Source organism: Dipodomys spectabilis, unplaced genomic scaffold, assembly GCF_019054845.1.
Source record: "Dipodomys spectabilis isolate Male_0828 unplaced genomic scaffold, ASM1905484v1 ptg000158l, whole genome shotgun sequence".
Classification (NCBI taxonomy): Eukaryota; Metazoa; Chordata; class Mammalia; order Rodentia; family Heteromyidae; genus Dipodomys; species Dipodomys spectabilis.
Genome location: NW_024870835.1, coordinates 8,199,455 through 8,221,400, shown reverse-complemented (window position 1 = coordinate 8,221,400; position 21,946 = coordinate 8,199,455). Strand labels below are relative to the sequence as shown.

Genomic DNA, 21,946 nt, shown 5'->3' with positions numbered 1-21,946 from the left:
ATCCCTACTCTGCTTTACGATAGTGTGAGCTACATTTTGTCCATGCATGATTTTGGATCCAACACGTTGTAGCACAAACAACAACAAAAAAAGTTTTATTCAGTTTATATACAGTGTGTGGTACAAAGTCTAAATGATAGGTTTTTACAAATGCATCCCTCTACATAAGCTATAGCTATATTAAGACTGAGAACATATTCCAGATCTTTGTTCTCTCCAGAGGAGCCTCTTTCCTGCAAGCCATCTACAATCACTGTTCTGATTTCTATCACCATATACTATGCTTTTTTGTGTATATAGAATCACATAATATCTGTTTATTTGAGTTTGACTCCTTCACTCAGCACACAATTTTTGAGAGGTATCCAAGTTACCATGTATTAGTAGTTTTCCGTGTGTGTGTGTGTGTGTGTGTGTGTGTGTGTGCTTATACTATGGCATGAACTCCAGGCATCAAGCTACTCTCTTGGTTTTCTTGCTTAGGAGCTGGTGCTATAGGACTGAAGTCATACCTCCAGTTTGGCTTTTCAATTGGAGATGGAATCTTAAAGACTTTGTTGCCTGAGCTGGCTTTGAACTACACTAGTCCAGTTCTCAGCCTCCTGATCAGCTAGAATTGAGGTGCTTGATTTTAGCTTATTACTTTTTAGTTCTGAGTCACATTTCATTGTAAATTACACCATAATCATAATAAAATTTGTTTACCTATTCTTCTTTGGATAGATGTGTAGGTTGTTTCTAGATTTGAATTATGATGAGAAAAGCCATGAACATTCATGAAAAAAAATTCCTTGTAAGCAAGCCTCCTTTCCTATATCTTGGGTAAATTCTTAGTAGTGAGATGTAAAATCAACGTAATGTCAAACCGCCACATGTTTTTTCACAGTAGTTGTAGATTTTGCATATTTAGGGATAATATTTGAAAGTTCCAGAGTCCTAGCTTCTCAGCAGTCCTTGTTTTCCAGATGTCATTGTGGAGCAGCAAACATGGGCTGCATGTCACTACTCTCTCACCCAGCTGTGTAAACCAGAATAACTGACTTCTCCACAAGCCTCTGTCCAGTCTCTTACAAAGCAAGGGAGATTGTAGCTGTGCTTTCGTGAGTATATACTATGTGTCACAGACTGGCCAAGCTTTTCACTGGTACTACCTTGCTAATACTATTTATCCTACTGATGAGAATTGTAACACTGGTGAAGTTGAGTAAATGTGCCCACGGAAGGAGTAATGTGTAGAAATGAGACTGACATCCAGGTCTCCCCAATGCCTATGCTGGAAATCTCTGTGTCTGTGATCATCTCTTCTCTCTTTGCAGAGTTCACATTAATTATCACTCAGGCTACTTTGCAGGCTACTTTGCACTCAGAAATGTAGATGTGACTGCCCACCTGTAGGCTCTAGTTACATTTCTCTGAGGACAAAGCCTGTGCCATGTATCCAGAGCAGTTAGTACTATGGTTGAGACACTATCTGTAACAAACGTTTGCTGGATAAACCAAGAGTTTATGCTCATCACACTTGAAAGCACCAATTTGACGTGGTACACCATCCTAGACTTTGCTCTCTGAGTTTGAGAGCCTGCATTAGCTCTTTCCCCTCATAGTGTCAGCTGACCTTCCTCATAACGCATAGTGCAGTCATAAGTGCAGTTTTATGTTATTTAAAAGAAACTGATTCAAACCACATTATTTCAGTATTATTCTCTTAGCGATCTGCTCCTTTATTTAACAGCCATGTGTTTTAGTTTGATTAGTTATAGCTTTGAGGAATTTATTCCCATTCTTGATGCATGGTGTTAAAAAAAATCAAAGATAGATAAACCTTTGGTTACTCCAAGAAAGTGTTTTGACTGTAATTATGGATTAGTACACATGCATGGTTGATAGTTGATGCAGTTTAGCATTGGTGCAACCATTTACACTGATAATATATTAAGCACTACATTTTCCCCCTCAGGCAGAGTGAATGACTAGCAGGGCAGGATTACCTTCACTAAGCAGATTTCATAGCTCCAAGCCTTCTCTAATCATTTGTAGCCATTAGGAAAACATGGGGCTGAACCAATTAAAAAAAACCAAAAACTATCCTAAAGCTCATAAAACCACATAATTGCACTGCATCACTTAGCATTTTGATTGAGGGTTGAAAAAACTAATACAAAGACTCCAAAATTGCCCCCAAATGTTTCATAAACATGGTGACAGAGCAGACACAAACTCACTTCAAAAAATGTATTCCCTTGCTATATATGAAGGGGAAGATGGGTAAGTAAAGTGATACATATAGGTAGAAAATAAATTCGGTTTTTCCTAATCCAAGTCTATCAATTCTTAGGTTTTCATTTATTGGTGTTTTAAATTTTCAATAGCAAAATGAAACAACGTTGTCTTATTGTTCCTTTCAGAGTTTCTATTTGTGGAAGCTTAAAGTAAAAATCTAGTTTTTAAACTTCGCTCTAACCACTCAGTGGTTTGGGTACTCAGTTTTCCCTAGTTAAGAGGAACTTACCTCAAGATTAATCAATTTTAAAAAACATTCTGGAAAATATAGAACTATAGTGACCTCCCTTGTAAAAGACAAAAATGACACAATAACTCTAAGCAGGTGGCTGGGAGAACAGGCCGGGGGGCGGTGGAGGTTAAGGGGGTAGGCTTGGTGAGTGGTCATCGCATTCTTTCTTTACATGGAGTCTAGGAGCATCTCCTTTGTGTGAGGGGGATTGGGGATATTTCCCTCATACTGGAGTCAGTGAACACTTCCCTCAGAGTGAACTCTGGGAGCGCTTCCCTCTGCAGGCGCCTGCAAGCACTTCCTCACGGGTGGAGACCCAGGGTATCTCCAGCGTGCACACGAATTCTACCACCTCCCAGAACCACTCAGCAGCTTCCCTGGCACTTGGTCATTTTCATCCTATCCAGGTCTTCTCACGTTGCGTTGCTTCCTGAAAAGACGAAAGTACATCTGTAGCCAAATGCTCTCAGGTCTCATTCACAAACACAAATCCTTCACGGGAACCCGAGCAGAGACAGGAAAGGAAGCAGAGAATAAAAGTGTCATGAATGTTTCATGGAGGTCAACACCACGGAAAAAGAAAGACACGGAGAGGGAACTTGAGGGCAAGGATGCAAATGGAAATTTCACAATGCAAAGGTGAGGAAAGACATGGATAGAAGGCAGTCCTGGAGAGCAGGACAGAAATACAGACAATGGCTTTTTTGGAAAGTTAATTAATTAAAATATTACCCAAAGAAATCAGACAGTATTCAACATCACCTTAAAAAAAGTCTTACTATTTCTTTTCATCCAAGTTAGATAATTGAGACCACAGAGAAAAGCAAAGAATTTAACTTTAAAAAAAAATTTAAAAATTAGGGTATAAATAGCTAGGATATGGAAACAACCTAGATGCCCCACCACAGATGAATGGATCCAAAAATTGTGGTATCTATACACAATGGAATATTATGCAGCCATTAGAAATGACAAAATAATGGCATTTGCAGGGAAATGGATGGAGCTAGAAGGAATCATGTTGAGTGAAGTTAGCCAAGAACGAAGAGACAAACGGTACATGGTATCCCTGATAAGTGGATGCTAAATCCAAAATGTTAGGTGATATGACAAAACTAACAGGACTTAAGAAACAAAGAACTTCCACTCATCTGGTTGAACCACTACTAAATATCCCCATGCTGCTGATCACATATATGGTATATAACATGTGAACACCGTTATATATTACAGACTGTGATAGACAATTTGCTCCAAGAAAGTTAGAATGAACTTGTGACTTTAAATGAGCATCATTATTCCACAATACTGTGAATTTCCGGAAATTATGTAATCACTTAATCACAATCAAAAAAAAAAAAAAAAAAAAAAGAACCTCGGGGAAGGGAGGGAGGGAGGGGATGGTAGGGGGAAAACAATGGAGGGGGTAACAATGTTCAAGAGGAAGTGTACTCATTACCTCACTCATGTAACTGTAACCCTCTGTATAGTAGCTTTACAATAAAAAAAAATTAGGGTATAACTTGATGTATTAGAGTATGACATATTCATCATTCATTTGTTTTACAGAAACAAGGGCATATTTTATGCAATTGTTTACAATTTTTTTTTCATTTACCAGCCCATGGAGAATAATTTCTAATGTCAGTATCTAACTGTGCCATGTTATAAATACTATACTATCACACTATAAATAGTGGCAGAAATTGTATTTCTTCCTATGGATAAATGATATTTTCTTTAGCCTATGTTGGACAAATTTGAGAGAATTTCTTTTCAATTACCAGTACAATCAATTAGCCTTTTCTTGGTTAAAAGCAAATCACCAAGCCAGGTGCTATTCTGTCACACCTGTAATCCTAGCTACTCAAGAGACTGAGAACTGAGAACTGTGGTTCAAAGCCAGCCTGAGCAGGAAACTCAGTGAGACTCATCTCCAGTTAATCACCAAAAAGCCAGAAGTAGAGCTGCAGTTTAAGTAGCAGAGTGCTACTAGCCTTGAACAAAAAAAGTTCAGGGATATTACCTAGGCCCAGAGTTCATGCCCTAGGACTGTCAAAAAAAATCCCCTCAAAATTTGATGGTTTGGCCAGGTTTGGGTGCGCACACCTGTGGGAAGCTGGGGCAGGGTGGTAAGTTTGAGGCCAGTCTGAACTACATAATGAGAACTTGTCTAAGAAACCACACACATACATACACACCCCGCAGATGATGGCTTGAAGGAACTATTTCTTTAGCTCATAGTTCTGTGGAGAATTTGGTATGGCTGGCACACCTGTGCAGCCAGGCTTTTCTCTATGTGGTCTCTTAACCTCATGGGGAGACCTGGGCTTCTTCCCACTGCCATCTCAGGATCTGCAACACCACCTCACAAGGTACAAAAGCCTTTAATGTAAATTGGCCAACTCAAGTCACATGATGAGCCCACAATAAAAAGGTGGAGAAAGGGAATCCATCCCTTAGTGAGAAAATCTGCTAAGTCAAAACTGAAGAGGTATACACATGAGAAAGACAAAACTTGGCCTACTTTGCCATGCTCACTTATGCTGTAGACTTACTGATATCTTTCGAAGTACCTCTGTGCACATTTTTAGCTGATTTCATTACCAGGTCAATTTCTAGACAGTAAAGTACTTGATAAGAGTTGTGAACATTTTCAGTGTATATTGATATGCCACAATCTGAATTAATACTTCTATCAACTAGACTTCCAGTAAGAACTCAGTACTTGTCAACATGTTATACAACAACTACTAAATACATGAAGGAATCAGTGAATAAACTCAACCAATTAAATCACCCAACAAAAAGATGACAAATATATAGCCTCACCAATCTTGTTATCATTTCTTACACATTTCCCCATTGGCAGGCAAAAATCGGACACTATTGTTCAGTTCATATGCTTAAAAATTAACAATAGCAGCCATTTCATGGTTATTTGTTTTCTTTTTTACTGAATATGAATTGAGCACATATGATTGGATCTGTCTCTGTCTCTGTGCGTTGTAAGCTATTGGCCTTGTAATATAATCATATCCACTATATTCTTCTCATGACTACTTAATATTCCACTGAATGAAAATACCATAGTTTACTTCATCTTTTATTTTTAGAAAGATTCATTGTTCCTTTCATATTCAAGCGAAGTTGAAATGAAATTTACACATATGACTTTACTCTCAAATGGAAGTATGTCTTGAGGCTAAATACTTAGAATAAAAGTTATTTGATAAAATAGTATGCACATTTAAATTACTGATATGTATTGTATAAAAGGCCTCCCAAGATGTCAATTATGCCATAAGTAGGAAATTTCCTCTTTGTTTTCTATTAAGAGATGAATGCATTCCTCATTTTTTCAGTACTGTGACAAATACTTAAGGAGAAAGGGTTTATTGTGCTCACACTTTCAGAGGTTTCAGTCCAAGGTACAGTGGACCCATTGCTTTGGTCCAACGGCAAGGTATAATATCCTGGTGGCAGGCATGTGGCCAAGATACTCACCTCAAGGCGGCCAGGAAGCAGAGAGGAAGAGAGACAGGGAGGAACTTGGATGATGTATATTCTTCAAATACACCCTCAATAGTCTACTTCCTCCAACTAGCCTCTACCTGCTAATAGTTCATTCAGGTATGAACTCATCAATGAATTGCTCCATTGAAGCATTTTTATCTTTGGTATGCAATCACCTCCCAGCTGGGAATCAAGCTTTCAACACATGAACCCTGGGGGAACACTTCCTACTCAAACCACAACAGTGGGATAGTGCTTACTTTCCTGAATGCTTTACCCATACAATAGAACAGACGCTGCCCAACTGATGTATGAAATGGCAAATCACCTTTTGAAATCAGTATTACTGTCTAGATTATAATAAAAACAATATTGCTTTAAAAATTATTTTTAAATACAATAAAAACTGTAACAAAATTATTTTTAAAATACATAAAATTATATAAATTAAAAGTCAAATGAATTTATAAAATTATTAAAATTATAAAATTTTATTCTATGACATAATACAATTTATAATAAAGAAAAATTGCTTTTACATTTATGAACAGTTTTTTATGAGCCGATTTCTTTTTCTGGGTGAGTTGAAATTAGATGATTGGTCTTTCCTAGTTATTTCTTTTTTTTTTTTTTTTGTTTTGTTTTTGGGTCTGGTCGTGGCGTCTGAACTCTGGGCCTGGGCGCTGTCCCTCAGCTATTCACTCAAGGCTAGCGCTTTACCACTTGAGCCACAATGCCACTTCCGGCTTTTTTCCTTTTGCTTATGTGGTGCTGAGGAATCGAACCCAGGGCCTCAGGCATGAAAGGCAAGCACTCTACCACTGAGCCACCTTCCCAGCCCTACTAGTTATTTCTAAGAACACTTTAGGTCCTAAAGGACATTGTTCTTAACATGTTCTATCAACATTATCAACTATAATTCTTTGCAGAAATTTTTCATTTTGAAATACTACTTTTTTAACTATTTCTGTTTCATTTCAGGTACAATAGTCTTTATTTTAAAGGCCTTTCCACTATATCATTATAAGGAGCATCTCTTGTATTTTCATTCTGTGCCTTTAATTAGTTACTTTAAGTTGATATTTTTAAGTCCTCAGGAACTTAGTTTGCATCAAAAACAAAATCTTAACTTTTTCTCATAGAGCCAATGCCTTTCTGTAATTAAATAAAAGTACACCATTCCTCAAATTATTTGAAACAAACTTTTATCATGTAGAAAATTCTTTTATACACTTGGTTCTATTTTTGAATTGCATCTTTGTTCCACACAACAATTTAAAATTACTTTAGCTTTCATAATACATTTTGATACAAGAGACACCAATCTAGTTTAAGCACTCCTTTTCTATTTTTAGTTAAGGATGTTTTGGAACCAGATGCCAGTGGTTCACACTTTTAACTATAGCTCTTCAGGAGGCTGAAATCCAGAGGATCAAAGTTCAAAGCTATCATGTGCAGAAAATTTTGAGAGAGTCCATCTGCAAATAACCAGCAAGAAGCCAGGTTAGAGACATCACTCAAATGGTTGAGTGCCGGCTGTGACAACAGCTATATGTGTACATATATATATGGAATATAAAAACATATATAAATTTGATGCTTACTTTTGATGCTTACTTTAAGTCATGTCTTTAAAGTTTTAAGTTTTCCTTCATTCAGATTCTATAAGTCCTTCTTATTTCTATATATAGTATTTTAAAGTTGTATGAAATTGCTATTTCGTTACATATTTTAAGAATACTCTAAAAATAGAATATTTTAAAAACAATTCTCTTACCAGACATCTTATAGAATTCTCATATTTCTAATAATTTTCACTGGAACCTCTGGGTTTTCAAGGTATGTTTATGTCATCTACAAAGAAAAAATTTGCTTTTCCATGTTATGTGTCCAACTTTTATTATTAGGAAAAAATAGATGCCTGCAACTTGAATAAAAATATGGAAATACAACAGATCCTCTGTAGCTGAATGTGTAATACATTATCTCTTTTCAAAATTGTGGTTAAAACACAAATACCATAAAACTTACCACTTCAGTGGAATTAAATGTATTTTCTTTATCATGAATATACCACCCATATGCAGAAGTCCTTTGAGCTTATAAAACTAAAATTCTGACGAGTAACTCCACATCTCTCCTATCTTGGCCTTCAGTAACCACCATTCTATCTGTGCATGAATCTGACCACAGAAAATACCTCATGTAAGTAGAATCTTAACAGTATCTGTTCTTTTTTGCTAATATATGGCTCTTCAAAGCACACCAGGATATTGGGAATTTAAAAAATTCTACACATTATATAAACATACTATTTCTTAAATTTAAAACTTACCAAGTTTGTTGCTTCAGTAGTCCAGTAATTTTGATCTTATAGTCTCTGTGTTATACTACTTGTTACATTTATGCACTCATTATTCCAAGTTCAATTTTGTACATTCTTTTGCATCTGATAAACATAATATGAAATGTAATGCATTAGGGCTGAAGAAAAACAAAAACAGTCTTGTCTAGCCCTCTGTGTTTTGATGGAAATGCTGATTCTCAAGGAAGATAAGGCAGACATCATAAAGAGAAAACTGAAGCCCACAGAGCCTCTGGCCCTCATGAACTAGATTTCAAAGGCAGTGAGAAAAGTTGAGAATATGAAATCACAATCAGCAAATTTTTGTCTCTTTGAGACATTATAGAATTTATTTGGATTTTAGAAGAACAAACCTTATACCCTGCATTTGAAATACTTAAAAGAAAAAAAAAAGGTAGTTTTAAGGGACACTTAAGCCCAGCCCAGACCACAAATGCTAGTGAAAATGGAGGATGGGACTTATATACACTGTTGGTGGGAATGTAAAGTAGTGGAGTCACTGTGGAAGTAAGTATGGAGGTGCATAAAAAAACAAAATTAGAGCCAGGTACTGGTAGCTCATACCTGTAAGCCTAGCTACTCAGGAGGCTGAGATCTGAGGATTGCAATTTGAAGTCAGTTTGGGTAAAAAAGTCCATGGGACTCTTATCTCCAATTAACCACCAGAAAACCAGAAGTAGTACTGTGGCTCAAAGTGGTAGAGTATTAGTCTTGAGCAAAAAAGAGCTCATAGATAGTGTCCAGGCCGTAAGTTCAAGCCCTATGACCAACAACAATAACAAAAAAGACAAAACAAAAACAAAATTAGAGCCGCCATATGATCTGGCAATATCATTCTTGGGTATCTATCCAAAAAAGTATAAGTCAGTACAACAGAACACACTCATGTTTATTGCAGCACTACTCACAGTAACCAAGCAATGGAATCCACCTAGATGTACTTCAACTGATGAATGGATAAAGAAAATGAAAACAAGGGAGGGAGTAACAATGTTTGACAAGAAATGTACTCACTATCGTATGCATGAAACTATAACCCTTCTGTATATCACCTTGACAATAAAATTAAATTTAAAAAATAAACTCCATGGCAAAAAAGAAAATGAAATTAACATGTTTGCAAGTAAACTGATGGAACTAGATACATCATATTAAGTGTAGTCAGGTTCAGAAGGACAAAGACTGTCTGTTTTCTCTCATGTTCAGAATCTAGATCTAAAAAGTACACATAGATGTATACACACATACACACACAAACATTACATAATTAAGGAATTATTTGAGGGTATGAGACATTGAGGAAGACAGAAGGGGTGAAAAATACTGAAATACAGATGTATGAAGATGGTACAACGCAACCCCTTAAGAACCTGGGAAAAGGGAAGGAGAATGGTGGTAGAGCAATAGCAACACAGTACATGCAATGGACTGTGTGTTTTTTGTTTCTTTTGTATATTCTTTCCCTATGGTATATCCCCTGTTGTCACTGTATTTGATTTACCCTGTATTGTATATGTGTTTATTTCAATTAGCAAAGGGAAGGGGGAACAACAGAATGGTGAGACAAAGAACAAGGGGGGACCAATGCAACAGCGATATATACAAGACCATATGTTGGAAATGATCTGTACAACTTGGGAGTGGGGGTGGGAGGAGGGAAGGTTAGGGGAGGGGTAATAAGTTGGACAAGAAACTTATGTATTACCTTATGTAACTGTAACTCCTCTGTACCTCACCTTGACATATTTCATACATGTATGAAATACCACGGTGAAACTCCTTTATATGGTTAATATATACTAATAAAAAGATAAGAAAAGAGGCTAGGCACCAGTGGCTGATGTCTATAATCCTAGCTTCTCAGAAGGCTGAAATCTGAGGGCTGTAGTTTGAAGCCAGCCAGGGTAGGAAAGCCTGTGACACTCTTATACCCAATTAACTAGCAAGCAAAAAGCCAGAGTGGAGCTGTGGCTCAAGTGGTAGCCTTGAGCAGAACAGCTCAGAGAAAGTGATCAGGCTTTGAGTTCAAGCCCCAGAACTGGCCAAAAAAAAAGGGGAGGGGGGAAGGGAGAAGGCAGAAGGGGGAGTCAGATATGGTGACAAACTAGTCAAGCTTACCTCTTCCCCAAGAATTGGAGGATGTCTTTTCTTGGGATTCACACCAGAGTAGGAGGAGACAACACATAAAAACAGGACCTGTATTATAAAGGATCCTTGACACTATATGCCATTGTTTTTAAAACACTGCAAGTGACTCCGAAGACTATTGCTTATAACTGAAAGCTACTCCAAGACTCACTCCCCAGTGGTCCCACCTTTCACTGTTCTCATCCCTTTATTCAGGATCAAAAGGATTCATTTGAAAGAATAACATTCAGTGAGTGCAATATGCTAGTAGTTTCTGGCCTTTTCTCTGACAACAGTTCCTAAAAGGTGCCTTTTTAAGCAGATCATCCTACATTACAGCTAACAGGAACCACAAAGACTGTGGGGCAAAGCACGCGGATTTTGAGGCTTCAAGACCTTATGTTGAGTGCTGTAAAAAAAAAATTAAAGACGCTTTATCTCATGTCTGGCACCCAGTAGGCACTTAACAAATAGCAAGTGCTACTACTGCAATTTAAAACGAGGAATGTTCTTGAACATTGGCCTTTCTAGTTATTATGTCCTGTGTCTTGACCACAACGTGCTGGTAGTTCTTTTTCTAACCACCTTGAAGAAAAAAACAACAACCAACTTTTAATGTGGCTGCCCCTAGGGAATTACAGCTTTTCATAATCTTTGGAAAGCCCCTTGTCAGTCTTCCATACAGTTAATATAATATCCTCCTTGTCCTCATGGAGATGTTGGAGTAGAGGTGGAGGTTTGGTCATTTGAAGTGAGAAAGGGTGTTAGTGTCAGGCCACATTTCTTTTCCAGTTCTAAAATCTAATTTCCTCCGAACTGGGTTTAACAGTTCTGCATTTATAGTTCAAGTTCCCAGCGTCCCACCCCTCACCTATGCTGTATCACTTAGGTAATGCTTGGAAAGGACTTGGAAGGAAATGGTCCAGAAGTGCTAAGTAGAATTACATGATATGAGTTGGCTGTAGGGAGCCACAGGAATAGATAAAATCTTCTGTCTACACTACATTTCATTTTCTGTACTAGATTTTATGGAGCACTCATGTGTTACACTGGAAATACAGCAGGAAGTCACATTTTTATGACTAATGTGTATGTATGTTGGATATGGAAAAGAATAACAAAGTAGTGGAACAGAATACGTGTACTCATTTGGGCATAATAAAAATAGCCAGAAATTAAGGGTCAGCCACTTTCCATTATGCAGTATTTTAGGATAAATAGAAAAAAAAAGATAGGAGAAGGTGAACTTTGAAGGAGTTTAAAGAAAATTTTATATTCTGGGAAAGTAGTTTTGAAAAAAGTTTCTTGGTCCACAGAGAAAGTTGTCACTAGAATATTCATCCACATAAACCATCCATTGATTCATTTGTTTTTAAATTAAATACACTTTTATTTTTATGGTTTAATCTCATAGGTCTGTTGGGTTGAGTGAAACCATGTAGTTCCAGCACCCCATACACTACCTGGCAAGTCCTAAGTGCTGAAGAAATGGGAGCTATTTGCACAGGCAGGTGAGTTGTATGTCCATGTTCCTTTGAAGTACCATGTTTCTTACAAAAAGAAGCCCTTTCTTCCAATTGCTCCCATTCTGCACTTCCTGCAAATATAGGATGATGCACATGTTCTGCTTCTGTGGCCTTTCCCTGACTCATCTTCATTCCAAAGTGCAAAATCAGGTAAGAGGACAGCATGAGTCAAGAAGAATAGGTCCAAGAGCATAAACAACAACAAAAACATGGACTACCTGACTGTGGATACATTGAGATAGATTCTAACTTCTGGCAACAAGCTTTGGTTTGAATCACTAATTGATTTACAGGATAACAAACCTTTTGAAAATCATGATAGTTATATTAACTTATGGTAAAATAAAAAATTGTTCAAGATAGGAAACACCATAATAGATAATGTGGCTTGATGATGAAAAATGCCCACCTATTTATATTAATGTAAATTCTGAATGTATATCTATTAAAACTTCTATGTTTATAGAGAGAGGATGCAGAAGAGTGAATTGTGCATGCGTGTGTGCGTGCGTGTGTGTAAAGAAGTCTTTTTTCACTTTAAACAGAACTGGATAGGAACCCACATTGAATATTTTAGAAAGCTGTAAGAGCCGGTGCCGGTGGCTCATGCCTGTAACCCTAGCTACTCAGGAGGCTGAGATCTGAGGATCGCAGTTCAAAGCCAGCCCTGACAGGAAAGTCCATGAGACTCTTATCTCTAATAAGAACACCGGAAGTGATGCAGTGGCTAGAGCACTAGCCTTGAGCTGAAAAGCTGAGGAATTGCTTTCAGGCCCAAAGTTCAAGTCCCATGACCAAGGCTGTAAGAGAAAGATGTTCAGTCAAGGGTAGCTTGGAAAGAAGCATCAAGATATGAGACCATTGTGTGTGGTTGAGCCTATTGAATGAGGCAGGAAAAGGTGCAAATTAAATGTCTTTACATATGTGATATATAGGCCAACCTATATATAGGTACATAGGTTTTTGTCAGTCATGGCGTATGCTTGGGCACTGTCTCTGAACTGTTTCACTCAAGGCTAGCACTCTACCACTGGAAGTAAGCCACAGCTCTACTTTGAACCCCCATGATCCTCAGCGCTCAAGCTCTTGAGTCCTAGGAATATAGGCATAAGCCTCCAGTGCTCAGCTTATATCTATATTTTATATTTACACTTATAGATAGTTACATTTAGGGAAAGAAGTGACATGCATAGATATAGATAGATGAGGAGGGGGAAGAAGATAGATAGATAGATAGATAGATAGATAGATAGATAGATAGATAGATAGATAGACAGAGAGATAGAGAGATAGATGGAGAGATAGATAGATTATACATTCAGGAAAGTCACATTGTTTGAATTGGCAGGGAACTGACTGAAATAGAAAGAAGTGACTATCTAGCTAATGGACCCTCCAGGAAAGAGGGGTGAGATAGGATTGTGGGCTCAGGTAGATGCAATAGCTTCTCTGAGACAGAACAAAGGCTGTAGAAGGTAAGGAGGGAGAGGGAGGGAGAAATTTGAAAAAGTGTAGCCCCATGCTATATTTTTTCCCTAAGAACAAGAGGCAAGGTCATTTCTGAAAAAAAATCAGGAAGGTTTTAAAGTGAGAGTCTGAAGAGAGCAAAAATGGTTTCAGGCCAGTGCTGTGAGGCATAGAACAAAAGCAAGCCATAAATGAGAACCTAAGCTCCATTTCCTTGGAAAGTGCCATATCCTGGCATAGTGTATGAACGCCTGTGAAAGTTATCATTTGTGAAGTTCTGTGTGAGCAGCCTTTGTGTTTATGATTTATAAAAGACTACACAGTAAATGCTTTAGACTTCTTACCATATGGTTTCCAATATTGTAGTATGGAAAACAGTCACAAACTATAAGTCTAGTACACGTTGGGTACTAGTAAAGGGACGGTAATCCAATAAAACTCCATTTGCAAAACAGACCACTAGTAGAGCTCAGTTAAAAAAATGTGCAAAGGATAGGAGTTGACATTTCTACAAGAAATATACACAAATGACCAGAAAAACATATGAACACCACTCATTATTAGGGCTGTGCAAATCAAAAGCCACAATGAGAAACCACATGACATGCATCAGCATCACTACCATTAAAAACAGAAAATAAAGAAGAAAAACACTATTGGCAAAGCTGTAGAGAAATTGGAGTGCTGGTGCTCTGCTGGTAGGAATGTGAAATGGTATAGCCTCTCTGGGAAGGAGCACAATGTTCCTCCAAAAAATTAAAAGAATCACAATATGATTCAGAATTCATTCCACTTCTGGGTGGCTGTTCAAAAGAATTCGAAGCTGGGTCTTGAAAAGATATCTGTACACTGATTTTCATAGCAGAATTACTCATGCTAGACAAAAGATGGAGGCAAGCCAAGTGTCCCTTGATAAATGAACCACGGGTTACTTATAGGAGGTACCTAGAGAGGTCAAAACTATAGAAATAGCAGAGAGGTCCTTACCAGGGGCTGTGGTCAGCTAGGTATAGTTGTTCAATGGGTAGAGTTTCAGTTTTGCAAAATGAAAAGATTTCTAGACATTGGTTGCCCAACAGTGTTAATATATTTAATTAATAAACTATCTACTTTAACTATATTTTGGGGTGGGTCTTTTCTTTTTTGGTACTCGGGGTTGAACTCAGGATGTTATACTTACTAGGAAATTACTTTGTCACTGAGTTACATTCCAGCCCTAAACTATCTACTCTAAAGTGGTTAAGACGGCAAGCAAAAATCAGGTCCTTAGCCAAAGCTGGCTCTCAGGATATATTTTCCCAATTGTCAATCTAGAGATTCTTGACACAAAAGCTAAATATGTCACCACCAGTCCTGGGTGCTGGTGGTTCATGCCTATAATCCTAGCTACTTAGGAGGCTGAGATCTGAGATCTGAAGGATAGAAGTTCAAGGCCAGCCAAGGAAGAACATTTTGCTAGGCTCTAAAATAATCATCAAAAAGGCAGGGCTGAAGGGATATCTCAGGGGTTAGAGCATCTGCCAAGTAAGTGCTAGGCTCTGAGTTCCAGTACCAACTAAGTCTCCTCCAAATTTCACCCACTCTTTTGCTAGTACTTAGTCATGTGAGTGGTTAAATCATAGATACTCAGTGCACCTTGTAATGGATCCCTGAAAAGTTGGCCCTGTACCCCCTACCACTGCTTTGTCTTCAGTGCTGTTGTGGAAGGTTTATCTAAGACCATGCTGGAAAATCTTTTGATTGAATTTCCAACTGTCCTGCTACAGTGCAGTTGTAAGCTCTCCAGAACCTGAAAGCCCTCATTAGGAAGCAGGTTACCTGAGATTGTCTGCTGTGGGGAGAAAGGCAGCTTACTTTCCTCCTGCCCAAATACTGCTTGCTCTCATCTTCCCAGATGATCATGACCTACATCCTCTTATACCATTCTCTCTGAGGATAACCTAACCACACAGTTACACACCTCTGAGTCTGGAAATGGCTTTATTGTGAAACAGAGGGGGACATAAGGTCACCTATTTATTTATCAGGGGGCATGATATGGAGATTTCTGAAGCCTTCAGAACGAAGGTCCAGTTCTTACTTAACCTTCCTCTCAGAAAGACAAACCCTGGCAGGGAACTAGGAAATTCTCAAAATCGACTAGTGAGAACCTGCTCACATTTTCTAAGGTTAAATGTTGAAAAGTGAAGGTTTGATTGTTGGCTCTGTAAAAATGGAAAAGGAAGAAAAGGGACAAAAATGTGGCTTTGCAGGGTTAGACTTTTATGGAGAGCAGGTATTATTGCTCAGCTCCGAGCTGGGAAACAAAGGGAGCCTTGTGTGCCTTCCTTACAGGTCCTTGTGCTGCTGTGAAGGGAGGGGAAGCCAGGGTAAAGCATTTTGTGTGCTTGGAGAAGAAAGAGCGATTCAGGAGAGCTGCAAACAGAGCTTGCCTTAGGTGTGCCTGCAGGCCTGGCTCAGCCAATAAAGTGTTTCTTGGTAAGGTAAGGAGGCTGCTGGATGCTGGGGCCCAAGAAAGACTAATCTCTATATGGGTAATCACCTATCCACAGCAAGACAAAGCAGTCTCTCCCAGAAAATGTGACCAAATGTGACCAGGAATCCAGAGGGCCCCTGTCCAGGATTCTTGGTGTCCTGGTGTTCTATGGATAGACCCAAATGACGGGAAGCTGGCCCCACCGTCTCAGAGCTTATTTTCTGAAGCAAATCCAAGTACCATGTCCAAGAGGACAGCACCAGCCAAAGGCAGCATCTGATTGCAAAGACTGGGTTCAAAAGCAACAGTCAAAATGTCTCCATTAATGATTTGAGACATGTGGATATAAAGTGGACTCTATCTCCGTGGTATCATGTGTGCTCAGCATGCATGGGCTCTGGGTTCAATTCTCATTACCCAAATCCTAATTCATAATATTTTTTATATTGATTGCATGCTGAAATGATAACATTTTTGGTATTTGGGGTTAAATAAAATATATCAACAATTTTGAGCATTACTCTTTTGCTTTTTTAAAAATATGACTGCTAAACCAGAATGAGTTCTAGTGACTCATACCTGTAATCCTTATTGCTCAGGAGGCTGAAATCTGAGGATCCTGGTTTGAATCTAGCCAGAGCAGGAAAGTCTGTGACACTTATCTTCAAGTGGAATTGGGTCTTAGGTGGGTAGAGAGCTAGCCTTGAGCAAAAATGCTCCTAGACCCTGAGTTCAAGCCCCATGACCTGCTAGAAAATTTTGAATTACACATGTAATTCATAGTATACTCCCTTTGAGCTGTGCTACCTGGAGAACACAGCAGAATGGTTCTGTCATTCTCAGCTAATTTTCTTCTGGTATTGGACAATGGAGGAACTAGGTTTGAGGAGAAAAATACAAGGGATCAAAGTACTGAGCATTCTCAATCCTCTAGCTACTGATGGCACAGATTTACTTAAGACATCTTATGAGATACCCTTCAAATCTGGCTTACAGTGTTCCTAGTGCCAGGTCTGGTACAGAGTGGCCCCTGTATTGCTCTAGAACTGGAAGGCAGCTGGATGTGAAGAGTGACTGGGATCATTTTACAGAGATTTTCGTGTGCTTCTTTTCTACTTCTAACCCAACTCTCAATCCTTGGAGAAAGAAATTTGAAAATAGCATGAAGTTATGGTTGGTTTCTTACCACCAACAGAAACTCGTGAAATTTGTGTGGGAGAAAGACTGAAAACACAGGTGGAAAACTGTGTCGCCTATTCTAAGGAGTTGCTTCAATTCTGCAGTGATTGTAGATGGCATGGAGAGCTTTGGTTTGGGATTCAGACCTCTCTAATTCTCACGCAATTTCACCGACACTAGCTGTATGAGTCTGGGTATGAGACAAGAGAGGTGAAGACCCATTTTCTTTTTATGTCAAAGACTGCTAGTTTTCTGTTTCCCAACTAAAGTAAGGGTCAAATAAAAAACACACACTATAAAGCACATGTTTGCATTGAAAATTAATATTATTTAGTTTTGCAATTCTATTTGGGAAAAAAAAACCTCATGCCTATAAAATCATGGCACATGCCTATGATTCCAGCACTTCGGAGGCTGAGGCAGAAATATCACAAGATGGAGGCTGGCAGAGTCTACATAGAAAAACCCGATCTCAAACAAAAACAAAAATAAAAGTATACAAATGTGTTAGCTGAAATACAGATTTCAGATTCAAAGGGCAACTTGAATAGAAAGGCAAAAATTCCAAGTTCAGCAAAATGAAACACCAGGAAGTGGGTACTAGAAAGTGGTGGGGTGAGGTCAAGGGAAAAGGGCTAGACAAATGAAGAGAGGAAGGGCAGAATGCAGATAAGAATAAAATGTGTATCTTACAAAATTAATAAGAGTGAGGAAAGGGATAGATAGGGAAGGGTGACAATGTTGAAAGGGGTGTCATTGATCAATATATTCTATTCATAAACCACTTTGTTAAATGCAATTCTTCTGAACAGATAAAGATAATAAAAATAAATAAATGTCACAACAAACCTCAGTTTTCACCCTGAAGAAATGACACCCAAAACTGGCCAGACGTCAGGAAAACCAACTCCAATTGGATCTGTTCATCAAGAACCATGTAGAAGAAGGCTCCCAGCCCACATACCTCAGCAGCTCCCAAACTAGAGCTACAATCACTTTACCAACACCAGAAATAAAAGGCATTGGTAGAGACCATTTGTGTGACTTACCTTATATATGGATAAGAAATACAAGTAGTAGAAAATCAAACAAATTGCCTGGGGTCACTTAGCCAGTGGGTGTCCAGCCCTCTGTAGAACACAGCTGCCCCACAGAGAAGCACTCATCTGGTGATACTATGTGTCTACCTTAGAACATACAGGACCTACCACTGCTGAGCATATGAGAGTGAAGAGGCCAGAAGCTAAAGTTCTTACCATGACAAATTAAGTCCTCAAGAAAGAAAACAGTCTGATCTGCAACCAAGACATCTTCTTTGAAAGCGGCCAGCAAGCATCTACCCAGCAACAGAAGTAGCCTTAACTCAGTCAATGCCCAATAATGAAAAAACAATAAGCTCCAGTGGTTTATGTTATTTTTTTTCCACATGAAAAGGCTAATTTTATTGAGATGACATTGCAGTAAAGCAAGGAAATCCCTCACAGGTTATTCTCAGTGCTGGCTGAGTACACAGAAGTGGTAGCAGGCTCACATGTACATACACCAGATGCATATTATCTAATCAATCGCTCTAACTTCACAAGAAAAAAAAGTTAAATTAACTTTATTGACCCCTGATGATTTTTACATTCTAAACAGGACTTAATACCTATCTGAAATTATTCAGATCTGCCCATGACTGTAACCGGGTGGAGTAGGCACCAAAGACATGCTGGATTCTTTAGCTGGTTTAGAGCCAGACAGAGTCAGACAGGGTCAGATCTGCAGGTCATCCAGCCACAGCAGAGGGTATCTCTTTCATCCCTGAGCTGAGCAGTTTCAACTTTGGAAGGCTTGCTCCTGCAAACCTCACCCCCTTTCTCAAGGCTGGGAGCCACTGGTTTTTGTCTCATGTCCCAAGAAAATTGTTTTTCCTGGGATGAGAAGAGAGAATACCAGATGGATTTAGTTCACAGAAACTCTTCCACTCATCTCCGCCTGAACCCCATCACACACAGACTGAGCTTAATAATAAATGAGAGCAAGGTTACTCTCACCCAAGGCTTTGATAAGACTTGTTATTTGATGAGAGAGACACAGTGAAGCTGTCACCTAGCAAAGAAGAGACACTGGTTTGGACAACCTGGGCGTAAAGGAAGTGTACACATTGAGGATCTTCTAGAAGCATTGGCTCAGGCAGCCTAAGAAGCCACCACACAGGAAACCTAAAGCAGTTTGTTGAAGAATCCAGAATGCTACACAATTGATGATTTGAAGACAATAAGAAAACAGAGTTGATTTCCCCTTAAGATGGAGACAGACCAGATCCAGTTGCTCTTCTTTAATAATCAGGAGTCTGTGGAGAGCTAAGAATTAGACTTGACAATGAGTACAAAAACTGTTGGTAAGTCCATGGCTGGGTATACTTTAGGGCTGGTGAGATTATGACTTTTAAACAGCAGTCTGGGCTATGGATTGGGGTGGCTACAGAAAGCAGGAAAGATGAAAAGTGATATAACTTCAGGACTGGGAGGCAGGAAGGGAGAAAATTTTTGAAACATAGGTACTATGGAACAAATATCTAATGTTATACCTAAACCCACTGGAAGAGCTTCAGCTCACAGAATTTTAGACACAGAATGGATTACAACTATCTCATGGGCCAGGTGCCAGTGGCTCACGTCTATAATCCTAGCTACTCAGGAGGCTGAGATCTAAGGATCGCAATTCAAAGCCAGCCTGGGTAGGAAAGTCGGTGAGACTCTATTATGCATTAAACCACCAGAAAACCAGAAGTGGCTCTGTGGCTCAAGTGGTAGAGCACTAGCCTTGAAGTGAAGAGCTAAGGGACAGTATCCTGGCCCAGAGTTTAAGCCCCACAACTTGACACAAAAAAAGATCTCATAGTATTTTGGTCCTCAACCATTTGTGTCTGAAATGCCTGCCAGCTTGGCTGCATCCAAATTATCAGAGAAATAAGAAAAATTATAGATTTTCCCCCATTATATAATAATGGGGACAGGATGGATATCTTAAACACATGTAAAGAAACAAACACCACTTAATCTGGTTCACTTCCCAGTGCCTTTAGTTTGCAGGCTGAGATGAAGTGATTTGCCATCTGTAGGAACACATGAGATGCTGGTGCAAAAGAAGAAATCTAGGAAGTGGCGCTGTGGATCAAATGGTAGAGCGCCAGCCTTGAGCTGAAGAGCTGAGGGACAGCGCCCAGGCCCAGAGTTCAAGCCCCACAACCAACAACAACAACAACAAAAGATGAGTCTGGTCTTGTCATTTTACCCAGTATTCTTCCCAGGGTTCTATAACACCTCTTCAAATCTCTATCCATAACCAGGCACTGGTGGCTCACATCTGTAATCCTAGCTACTCAGGAGGCTGAGATCTGAGGATCGCGGTTCAAAGCCAGCCCAGGCAGGAAAGTCCGTGAAACTCTTATCTCCAATAAACCACTAGAAAACCGGAAGTGGTGCTGTGGCTCAAGAGGTAGAGCACTTGCCTTGAGCTGAAGAGCGCAGGGATAGCACCCAAGCCCAGAGTTCAAGCCCCAAGACCAACCCCCCCCCAATAAAAAACAAACAAAAAACAAACAACAAATCTCTATCCATGAGGTACATCGGTCAGTTCTAGCCTAGTAGCCAATACCCCCAGATAGTCCTTTACTATCACACATTTTACTTATCATTTTGATGGCAACTCAGGTAAGTTTTTCATCTCACCTGTGTTCAGCTACAAACTTACCAAGTTCCTCTGGGAATTGAATGGCTTCAGCTGGAGCAAAATGAGGCTGAGACCACATGTCTCTCATCCTCCTCAAGTACTAGGCTTGTTCTAGTGACAACTGGGCATGTTCCAAGACAGCAAGTACAGGATGTAAAGCCCCTTGGGCTACTCCGAACAGCATATTAGCCCTCTGCCATATTTTATTCTCCCTAGGCAAGTCCTGTTTCAGCACTTGGGAAATAGACTCTTCTAATAGAGGAAGAAGATCTAAAGTGGTATTACAAGGAAAGAGCATTAAAGAAGAAAAATTTGGGACACATTTTTTTGTAACCAATCTACTATAAAGGCTTTGTCTACTTGCCTTTGACATTGGTCCAGTTTATACCAGTGTCCATACAAGCTGCAATCCCTATTTCCTAAACATGGTGCCAAATCCTTTCAAAATATACATTTTAGGGCTTGCAGGTTTTTAAAAAATTTAAATGCCCTATCATTCTCCTATACTATTCACCCTCAAATGATCATTTTAGATGTAACTCATGACTCAAGAGTCAAGTTGAAGATGGATTATTTTTCTTCATGAAATGTTAGTAAAAAGGATATATAAAGGAGCTTTTATAAAGATAATAAACCTACAAGAGCCAAGAGAACTTGGAGAAGTGACTAGCAAATATATGATATACAAGTTAGCAGACCAGAAGAGACTCAGTGGCTACGGCCATGGAGAACCAAACAAAGCACAACTATCAGAGAAACAGACTCAGGGTCTCACTGCCTTGCAAGGCAGAGCAAAATGCTGAAAACAGGAGAGTTTGCTCAATGTACAGGAAGCAGCTGGGCCCTGGATCCTTTAAGCCTCTCTATAGTCAGGTGATGAACTTTCTCAACACAGAGCCTGGACACCTCTCTCTCTCCCTCTCTCTACCTCTCCCTCTCTCTCTCTCTCTCTCTCTCTCTCTCTCTCTCCAACCCTGAGAAAGAAAAGAGGGAAGGGAGGAAAAAAGAGAGAAGAAAGAGAGGAAAGAGGGGAAAGGGGGGAAGGAAGAGGAGAGAGAGAG

The 21,946-nt window shown here is 39.1% G+C and overlaps 1 protein-coding gene across 4 annotated transcripts in view; it reads right to left on the bottom strand.

Annotated features, from left to right (window-relative positions):
* Positions 1-1,695: 1,695 nt before the first annotated feature.
* Zdhhc21 (zinc finger DHHC-type palmitoyltransferase 21) overlaps positions 1,696-21,946 on the bottom strand; it is a 122,131-nt gene continuing 101,880 nt past the window's right edge. Inside the window, exons 8-10 of one of the 4 annotated variants that reach the window (XR_006149475.1) lie at positions 8,364-8,477; positions 7,806-8,211; positions 6,870-7,506 (exon numbers count right to left, since the gene is read on the bottom strand). The gene's annotated coding sequence lies outside the window, so the exon portion shown is untranslated. Of the gene's footprint in view, positions 2,943-6,869; positions 7,507-7,805; positions 8,212-8,363; positions 8,478-21,946 lie in introns of those variants that run through there. The other 3 variants (XR_006149476.1, XR_006149478.1, XR_006149477.1) reach the window with 3 other exon arrangements.